At 38.7% G+C, this 10,896-nt stretch overlaps 1 pseudogene; it reads left to right on the forward strand.

Moving 5' to 3' along the window:
• The first annotated feature begins 8,170 nt into the window (after nucleotides 1-8,170).
• LOC103741370 overlaps nucleotides 8,171-10,896 on the forward strand; it is an 18,155-nt pseudogene continuing 15,429 nt past the window's right edge.

Genomic DNA, 10,896 nt, shown 5'->3' on the forward strand with positions numbered 1-10,896 from the left:
TGAATTGAGTATACAGATAAGACTGTGTGGGATGTTCTGTATGATATACACACAGAAAAATAAACAAATTTAAAAAAGACATATTTGAGGAGGAAGCATAAAAATTTACTTCATGTTAAATAGTAGAGGTGATAAATATTACCAGTGGTAATCTACCTGATGACTTTATAGCCATACTCAGGTACTAAGGATCTGAGTGTAACTGACTGTGACTAGTAATCATCAGATACATAGAGATTAAAGACACATGTGCAAACATCTAAGTGATAGTAGCATTAATAATGTAGGAAACAGCATATTTTAAAATGAAATGAAGATCTTCTTTAAAGAGTTAAAACTCATTCAATTTTATATCTTACAGGGTTTATACTAAGTTCAATATTGTATAATGGTATTAATTCAGATGTGAACCTAAAAATTTTACAGCCACTTTTGAAAGAGATGCATCCTTGCTCTGGAGTGTGTTATTGAATATGTTAAAGATGTAATGAAATGCTTCTTCTAATCATGTGGTTATTAAATTTTAAAAAATTAAAAATAATTCTTCAAAGCATAAAAATTTGCTCCTTAAAAATTAGTAGATGTGCTGGGTGTGGTGGCGCACACCTTTGATCCCAGTTCTCCAGAGGCAGAGGCAGGCAGAGCTCTGTGAGTTCAAGGCCAGCCTGATCTTCATAGTGAGTTCCAGGACAGCTGGGACTACAGGGAGACCCTGTCTGAAAAAAAGACAAAAAAAAAATAAATAAATAAAAATAAAAATAGTAGATGTGAAAAACATTACATTTGAAATCTACCTAATGACTTTATATCCATGCTTAGATGCCAAGGAGCTCAGAAAGTAACCAACTGTGACTAGTAATAATCAGATATATAGAGATTAGAAATGCATGTGCAAACAGCTTAGTGTTAATTGCATTAAAAATGAAGTTTCTAGGCTGAGCGTGGTGGTACATGCCTTTAATCCCAGCACTCATGAGGCAGAGGCAGGAGGATCTCTGTGAATTCAAGGCCAGTCTGGTCTAAAAAGGGAGTTCAAGGCCAGCCTGATACACATAGTGAGTTCCAGCCAGGGCTACACGCTGAGACTTTGTCTCAGAAAACAAGAGGAAGAAGAAGAGGAGGCACAGAATTGCAAAACCTGAGTTAATTCTAAAGACTCATTTAATTTTATGTCATGTAGTGTTTATCCTGAGTACAATATTGTATAACTGTATTAATTCAACTGTAAACCTAAAATTTTACAGCCAATTTTGAAAGACATGCATCTTAGCTATGGAAATTATTATTGAATATGTCAATGCTGTTGTAATGAAACTCTTCTTCTAAGTATGTATTTATTAGGTTCAACAGCGAACCTAAAATTTTATGGCCACTTTTGAATGAGATGTATCTTTGCTCTGGAAACTGTTATTGAGTATGTTAAAGGTGTAATGAAATGCTTCTTCTAAAAAACTTTTTTTAATATTAAAAAAAGGGGGGTGGATTGCTTGAATTCAGGAGTGTGAGACCAATCTGGGCAACACAGCAAAAACTCACCTGAAAAGATGGCATAAGTTGTAGTAAAATAAATATTCAAAGACTCTATTAGAGAAATTCTTAAAGAAATAAATTGGGAGCCACAAAAAATTTCCATGGCATCCCAATTTCTTATCTTTTTGTTGTGAGCCTGAGCCTTTAATGGCTGTACCAGCTTTCCAGCCCAGCATCTCAATTTCTAGGAAAGAAAAACAATAAAATAATTTCATTTTCTTCCCAAAATGTTTTATTTTCATGCTGGATACCTAGGAAAACAGTATTTTCCAATTTTCTTACCATTTGTATCCATATGGGGGAAATTATACACATTTTTTGTAATGGTAATAAAAACCACATTGCAGGCTTTCTCCTCCTCCCCTGTCCTGCTCCTCTTTCTCTCCTGGCTCCTTTCAGTGCTTTTCTCTTTTCTTCCCCAAGCCCTCTTTCCTGCCTCTCTCCATGTCACTGCTATTTTGTCCAAAGTGGGTACTAGTAAGTGCGTGAACTTTTAAACATCTTCCTCCTTTATACCTTACACACAGATTTTAGTTCTTAAACTGTTATACCTACACAGTGTTTCATATTTTAATGAAGAATGACTGAAAAAACACACCTGCTAGTGCAAAATAGAAAAATTAGTATTCACTTAAGAATTTTCTCATAAGAATTTTACAAGAGGAAAGATTATCAGGCAGATATTCTGAAGAACTAGACTAGACTATTCTGACAATGGAAATTGCAACAGAGTTATTCTGGAGAAACAAAACATATTAGTCAAGGGCTAAGTGAAATAAATAGCTTCACTTATTGCCTAAAATTGAGGAATCTATAATAATCTTGTTGTCAAATAGAGAAAGACGGTAATTGAGTTTGAAAGTTCCTATAAACCTTAATCTGACTGAATAGATTTTTGGCTGGGGGCTGGAGCGATGACTCATCTACTAAGAGTGTTTTTATTGCTCTTGCAGAGAACTCAAGTTCAGTTCATAGCACTCATGTTAGGCAGCTCACAACCACCCACAACTCGGGCTACAGGAGATCTAATGTCCTCTTCTGTTCTCTGCAGACACTGCTCTAATAGGCACAACCCCTCCCTACACACCTAACTATAACTAAAAAGCAAATATTTAAAACACTAATTAGAAAAGAAAAATATTGTTGATGAATAATGTTTCTGAGAATTTATTTTTTATAAAGAACACATAGAATTTTAGTATAGTTGGAACAAATCATCCCTTAAAGATTCTACATCAATTGTTCTCTATCTGGCCTGCCTATCTGAATCACCAACAAAATTTCTAAATGTACCAAAGTTCAGCTTGTATCAGCAAGGCCTATAGACCTTGTTTCCCCAAGTGCCCTGTAATGTGGGTTTATCTACTGGTCAACCTTCTAAGAGTCTCCCTTAAATGAGACTGAATCCCCCCTTCTCAGCATTAATTTTTTAAAGATTACCTTATAATTTCAATATCAACCAACATTCAAGACCATTTATGTAAAGAAATGCTTTTATTGTACAATTGGTGGGCCTGAGGTTGTAAAAGGAGGACTACATTACAGAAGGTTGTTGTATAGATAAGTCCTCTGGGTGGAACATAATCATTGCTGTACTGATCAGGGCATCTTCTCAATTTGGGGCCTATTTACATTCTCTCCTGGAAGGAGGGGAGAGTTTCGCAAGGCTCAAGAAACTTATAAGACTAAGAAATCCCTTCCCAAAGTGTGCGCGCGCATGTGTGTGTGTGTGTGTGTGTGTGTGTGTGTGTATTTGAATGTTAAAATTTGTTGAGAAAGATAAAATGAGAATATTTGATGACACATCTACCTGTAAGTTGTTGTGTGTGTGTGTGTGTGTGTGTGTGTGTGTGTATTTGAATGTTAAAATTTGTTGAGAAAGATAAAATGAGAATATTTGATGACACATCTACCTGTAAGTTGTTCAGGGGACACCAGTGATGCAAATAACATGTGTCAAACCCATCCTGAGGTGGGACATTTTCGTGATACAGTTGCCTGAGAGTCATCCTTGCTCCTTTAGGTGATTCTTTACCCATGCTAGGTAACCACAATAAACTCACTGTTTAACCAAGCTGTTGAACTTTGACTGCCCTTCTGGGATACCTAGGTATTTCTACACATTTCACCAGGAATGGGGATGCAACCAATTGGTGCACACTAAAAAGTGGCTTCTATAGATGATAAGATATGCATTTGAGGCTGGTTCTGAGGCTGGAGCATGTGTGAAGGCAATCTTCATATGTGGCATGGCTTGGTGTGTTTCCTTGCTATGGCAGCAACTGTATTACCCCTCTGCTGTAACTGAGGCTGAGCTGTCTGAGAACAGAGCCTCCTTGTTGGGAATTCCAGAGTTGCCATCTTCCTCTACAGAGTATAGGATGGCATTCCTATTTGATTGACAAGTTTGACCATGCAAAGACTGGAAAGTCCCTCAGACAGCTGATCGATTACAAGGTGTATTGAAATCTCTGAGTGTAGGACATGTGGAATGTAGTCATAGGTAGTTATGGAAGTAGTTGAATAGCCTAAGAGCAACTGAAGTTGAATTGTTTGCCCATTAAAAGGATTTTCACAAGAAAAATACATGTGGATTCTATAACCAGCATTAGCCAATGATTTGGCCACAAAAGTAGGAAAATGAGAGGATGAGGAAGAGATGTTGACTTGCTCTTTCTTCTTGTTAATGGAGCATGAAGGAAAAACAGTATAAATTAGATCTGTGCTAAAGCACCCTTGCTGGGGTGCAAAACCTTAGAATCCATGGAAAGTATAAGCAGTCATGAAGCCAAAAGAGCAAAGTAGAGATGATAAAAGATATCCCTCATGCCAGACGTTTAATGAAGAGGATTGGAAAATTCATGATTTGACATTCATATAGGGACTTTAATAATGGTTCAGTGCAGGAAACTGAGAAGTGAAAATTTTGCCTCTGATAGACTTTGAAATAAGAAATGGAAGAACTTCTCACAGCTTGGTCTCCCAAGGCTGTGGGACGTGGAAGAAGTTGGTGTTAGTATCAGTGTCATGGAACTAGAAATGCTGAGTAGTATAATCACTCATTCTTCCTTGAAACGAAGGCTGAATACTTACAGGCAATAAAGTTCCCGATGCACTGGCTCATAGGATCCATTAGTCATACTTGGTTATTGACAGTCAAGGGCCCTGTGAGTATCAGGAACTGGAAGACAATAGAGGAAAGACAGGTATTAGTAAAGGAAGTGGATATGAGAAACTAATCACCTTTAGCAGTGGCAGGCTCCACAGAATCACTTCGTCCTGGTCCTCTCTCCACCTCTTCTAGATGAATTCCAGGATAGCTGGGGCTACAGGGAGACCCTGTCTCAAAAAGACCAAACAAAAAAGTGAAAAGATATTAAAGAGAAGAAAGAGACCAAGAAAAAGTTGGATTAGAAAAAGTGTAATTGGAAATAAATAATTTTCATCCAAACAAGCCTGAATAATTCTTCATTTCTTTGTGCAGAATAACAGTTTAACTATCACCAGTATCACCACATTTAGTCTGAAGCATCCCCCCAAAACCCATGTATTAAACTGTTGGTCACCAGTCAGTAGCAGTGGAAGCTTCAAGAGGGAAAATAAAGGTAAGTATTTAGTATGATCTTGAAGTGAATATTGGGATCCTGGACCATTTCTCTCTCTCTCTCTCTCTCTCTCTCTCTCTCTCTCTCTCTCTCTCTCTTTCTCTCTCTCATTAAAGATATCTCTCTGGCATGCACTTGCACCATGATATGCTGTTATATATTCAAAATGATGGGAAAACATGAGCATAAACTGAGATCTGTGTAACAGGTACTAATATAAATCTTTATGTATATAAATTATCTCAGGTATTTTGTCCACCAACAGATAGTTAGCTAAAAAAATTAAAGCAGTTTTATCTGTAATAGTAAAAATATATATACAAATTTATACATAAGTACATATAATGTTTCTAGCAAACATTCACACATCATGATGGTGTGGTGAATGTGATGATGAACATTTTCAAGAGAAATATTCCATATTCATCCAAAAATGTACTGATCATACTTACCACTCACATCTTAAAATGCAATATAATAAAAATTACTGTAACTGTTAATATTGGTTATAAATATAATTGCTTAGTTTCTGTCTATGTCTCTAAATCAACAAGACCCGGTACACCATACTAAGATATCTGTGTAGGTAAATGAGAAATGGAACACTTGCTTCAACATGTGTCATATCCATATCTGGACACTGCATCCTTACTTACTATTCCTTCCAACATCTACGTGAATATCTGCTTCTGTGGTCTTCAGATCATATTCATCCCCCCTTTTCCCCCTAACACCTCCCAAGTTCATCCCACATCCACCACCCCTCTGAACTTCATGTTCCTTTTTAATAGTCCACAGAGTCAAGTCATGCCGTAGATAAACTGATGGGTATGGGGTCATGCACTGGAGCATGGACAACTTGCTGACCTACCAGGGTCCACATCCTTAAACAAAACTAACTTCGCTCCCCTGAAGCTATCAGATCTCAGTAGGTCATCAACAGGGGTGAGGACTCATAAGTCCCTCCCCCCCATATGCTAGAAAACTGACTGGCTTGATCATTTGCAGGTTTTTGTAGGCAACCACAGATGCTATGGGTTCATGTGTACTGTGGTCTTTGTCATGTTCAAATGACACTTTTTGGCTCTGGTCCTCCAATATTTCTGCCTCCTCTTCTGCAATGGTCACTGAGCTCTGGGGTGAGGGAGTGTGATATCGATGTCCCATTTGTGGCTGAGCACTCCACAGACACTTATTCTCTGCACTGTGGCTAGCTATGAGTTTCTGCAGTAAGTGCATTTCACTGCACAAAAAAAAAAATCTTTGTTGTTCACTGAGAACTGCACTGATCTATGAGTATAGAAATAGAAATTTAGAGGGCAGTTTGATACTATGTCCATTTGGAAAAATAATAGCAATAGGGTCACTCCTAGGGTTTAGGAGCTCCCCAACTATAGGTTCTAAGCCAGGTTTATAGTACAAGATATATGATTTCTCCTGTAGTCCAGGCCCATTTTCTTATTTATTTGACAAATACTCCTTACAACATGCAGTACATGTGGTACTATACCTAGAAATATATAACACATTCTGTTCTTTCACTGAACTTACTTTGTAGTAGAGGTATCAAATAGACATGCAATATAGAGTGTGAATTACAATAAATAGAAGGGGTATACAGTAAAGACACCAGGTTCCACTATTACTAATACTAGTTATGGAATACATATCAGAGGAGGGAAATGGAGCCTAAAGTTTGGGGGAGGTCAAAAAGAAACTAACCAAAAATGCAGCAATAAAAGTGGGAAAGAGGAATAAAAATAGGGCAAGTTTAATGGGCTGGGGAGGGAGAAGGTGGGGCAGAAAAGGGAGTAAGAGGAGGGATAACTGACACTGAAGGCCTTTTGAAGGAGTCATTTGGAAATATACAATGGAAACTTCTTTCAATGTATGTATAGCAAATATAGACTAGCAAATGAAAATCCCAAATGGACTCTCTCTTTTGGAGTTGTTGACCATACATCCTCAAACAATACTAGCTATTGCCATTGCTCTTCATTTCCCACCAGAACTGGTTGGTAAGACCCTATTTCTGAAGACAAATCTGAGTTGCAGAACAAAGAAGGAGAAATCAAGCTGGTTCTTATCTTGAAGCTACATCTCTGTTGGTCCACTTCTATAGTACTAGAAGGTGCTATGCATGCTACTGACCAAAAAAAAAAGATAATCATTATCTTTGTCCACCTGTGAACCCTGTGCACTACAACAGTAATATGCCCAGTGGTACAAAAGTGTCACAGGTATTGTTGGAGTAACCAATCACGTTCTAACTGGATTTAAGGCCCATTTCACAGGGCAAGAACCCATGGCTAAGTAAATCACAGGATATAGTGGAGAACCTATTACTATCATTCATCTAAATCAACATACTATTTAGCTGATTCACAATGACTTATTGTTATGTCCATCGATGAGTACATCCCTCAACTTTCACCACAGAAGATTCTTGCAGCAGATGACAATTAACAGAGAGACTCACAAATAGTCAATATGCAGAAAATAAAAAACTGTGGAGTCCTAAGTCCTAACCGGACACTTATATCTTACCTTCTCGAGACTTCAAAGTCTCAGCGGTCATTGTCAAAATGAGTGAGGAAAGATTGTAAGAGCCAGAGGTGGTAGATGACTACAAGGAAATCATTTTATCTGAACACTATAGGGAGGTTGCATATACGAACCCAAGGTCTTATGACAGTGTGCATAAAACTTTTACAATACCAACTCAGTAAAAGACCCAGCATGGATGAGGGACATGAATAGGAATCACCATCCCTAACTGAGAATTTTTTATCAACTGATGGATACTAGGAGAGGGAGAGTAAGTTTTACTTACTGTTGTGGTACCTGGTAGGTTGACCAGACTCCAGGACATGGACCCATACCCATGAGTACATGAGAGGCACTGACTGGAATCAATAGATCTTTAAAAAAACAAAATGAAAGAGAAAGAGAGAGAGAGAGAGAGAGAGGAAGGAGGAAAAGAACAGAAGAGAAGAGCAAAGAAAAGAAAAAAAGAAAAGAAAGGATGGATTATAATGGAGGACATGGTGCTGAAACTTACAAGCACAGGTAAGAATTTCTGAGTAGGACTCCAGTAGCACAGCAATAAGAACAATTGACAAATGGGATCTCATGAGATGAAACCACTTCTGTACATCAAAGAAAACTGTGAAACTAATGAATAGGCAAGTTATTCATCCCACAGAGAATTCATATCTACAGTATTCAAAGAGTACAAAAAATGAAGCTTTTAGAAAATTAACAACTCAATTAAAAATGAGCTATACAGATGAAGGATATAGAGTTCCAAAATTGGTCATATGCAAAGAATATATATCTGAGAGATGCCCAGCCCTTAGTGACACATCTGCAGTGAAACCTCTATGTGTAAGGTTCACGGAACATAGCAGAACAGGGGGCAGAGAGAATACTAATGCTAATACATCCCTCAGCTCTCACCAGTGAAGCTTCCTCATGCAGCAGAGTGTGATGCACAGAGAAGGCCACGACTGGCTAAGGTTTAGAGAACAAGAGCCTGTAGGTACTGTAGAACGCATGTCCCTGGATAACAGTCCTGTATTAAACCTCACTCACCCACGGCTCAGGGATTATTGTGGAAGAGGAAGTGGAATGATTGTAAGAGCCAGGGTTGGTGCATAAACACCAGGAAACAGAGGCTTTCAGGTCTCTGGGAACTTGCTTATATGAGCTTGCAACACTGCTGACAGCATGTACAAGCCTCATGCAGACTCAGACGAAAGCCCAACATAGAACTGGGGAAATGGGCAGCAGGTCCTAACCTTAGCTGAGGAACTATTGGCAACAGACTGCTGTAGAGTGAGGGAGAAATGATCTTCCTTCAGGGAGTGACTCTAGATAGACTGACTAGACTCCAGTGGATGAACTTGCAGCAAGGGACATATAGGTAAAAATGCTTGGCTCTATAGGACTTAACATATGTGACAGAATGCATGAAATCTGGTGGGGGCCGTATTGGGAGGACAAAGACGGAGGAGCGACGTCTAAATCTGATTAAAATCTATTATATAAAATGCACAAAACTCAATAAAAATATACATAAAATAAATAAAAATGGGCTATATACCTGAGCAGAAAATTCTCAAGACCCTGATAAATGAGTATGTAACCAGACATAACTATAGGAACCAAGATAATGGAAAGGGAACAGGGAGGTAAAGGAAAAGAAAGAACCTGAAAGAGAAGAACAGTATGAAACAGGCCTTAATAAGGGAGATATGGATAAAAATTGGGTTAAAGGGAGAGGGGAGGGAAGGGTATACAAGGAACCTAGGGGATAAAGGGAAAGAAGGAGCTCAAGAGAGGTAGGACCATAGGAGAAGGGTATTAGTAAGGGAGAAATTGGAGAAATGGGGGCACATTAAGTGGGAAAACCATGATGGAGGGGTGAGACAATGTGAGAGATAAACAATGCCTAGCTAGTTTTGAAAACCACAGGGAACCATATTACTCCTACAACCTACTGACAAATTATACATAGCGATCAAGAAATCTAGGTAAGGTTTATCTGAGAACAACTGATCTTTGCCCAAAATTTATCTACATGACACACAGTAATTAAAAGTACCAGATTGATTTGTGGAACTAAACTTCTTGGGTATTTAACAGACATACTTTGAGACCTATACTAATTTGGTCAGAGGGACATAAAAGACAGTTTTTGCTCCTTGCCCTCCTAGGTCGACTAGTTCCAGGGGACTATGAGCATCTCTCAAAATGTCCTGTAATGGTGGTGGGTCATCTGTCCTACTGATCAAAGAGGCTGGGGAGACCCCACCAGATGGACTTGAACCAGTGTCCAGTCTACAAAGAGGAGGGTCAACACAGAGGAAACATTTCTTCCATGCTTCCAAGCAAAGCCAACCATGGTCGAGCAGGACCTTTGACTTATCTTCACTTAGGCAGAACTGGTAAAAGAAAGGAGACAAGGGATCCTCCCAAGCCCATGTGACCCCCAAGTGGGTCAGATCCTTAAACGACCTTAAGGGTAAAAATAAATTGGTTTAACTGGACCAACTGTATGGCCTTAAACACCCAAAAGGAAAATATAACCAAAGATTAAAGAGGTCAATATAATTTCTTAAGAGTCCATATGCATAGCTAAAGGCTACATAACAAGCAACAATGCCAGACAGGTGATACCTTCTTTTGAGCTGTTGGCCAGGGTGGCCCAAGGGACTCCCAGATAGTAACCCAGCATAGAACTGGGAAAATGAACAGCATACCCCAGTCTTATCTAAAGGAGTATTGACAACTGATTACTGCTAGATGAGGAACAGCTGACCCTCCTAAAACAAAGACCTCTAGATAGACTGACCAGATTCACCAGAAGGGCAAGTAGTGGGGAAGACTCGGGGTGCTGACAACACAGCAGACAGTAGCAGGGATATCAGAGTATAAGGGCTCTAGTGGGGGTAGGGAGGCTATGGGAGGGTGCCATCTGGGAAGTGGGTGTATAGTCGAAGGAGGTGGTTTGGGATGTTCTGTGTGATATACACAGACACACAAAACAAAAAAAAAATCACCAAATTTTTTAAAAATGTATTATATTTGAGAAGGAAACATGGAAATTTATGTCATGCTAATTAGTAGAGGTGATAAACATTACCTCTGAAATCTGCCCGATGACTTTATAGACATACACAGGCACCAAGGATCCAAGTGCAACTGATTATGACTAGTAATAATCAGATACATACAGATTAGAGATGCATACACCAAC

The sequence above is a fragment of the Nannospalax galili genome, unplaced genomic scaffold (genome assembly GCF_000622305.1).
Source record: "Nannospalax galili isolate Female #2095 unplaced genomic scaffold, S.galili_v1.0 scaffold139, whole genome shotgun sequence".
Lineage (NCBI taxonomy): Eukaryota > Metazoa > Chordata > Mammalia > Rodentia > Spalacidae > Nannospalax > Nannospalax galili.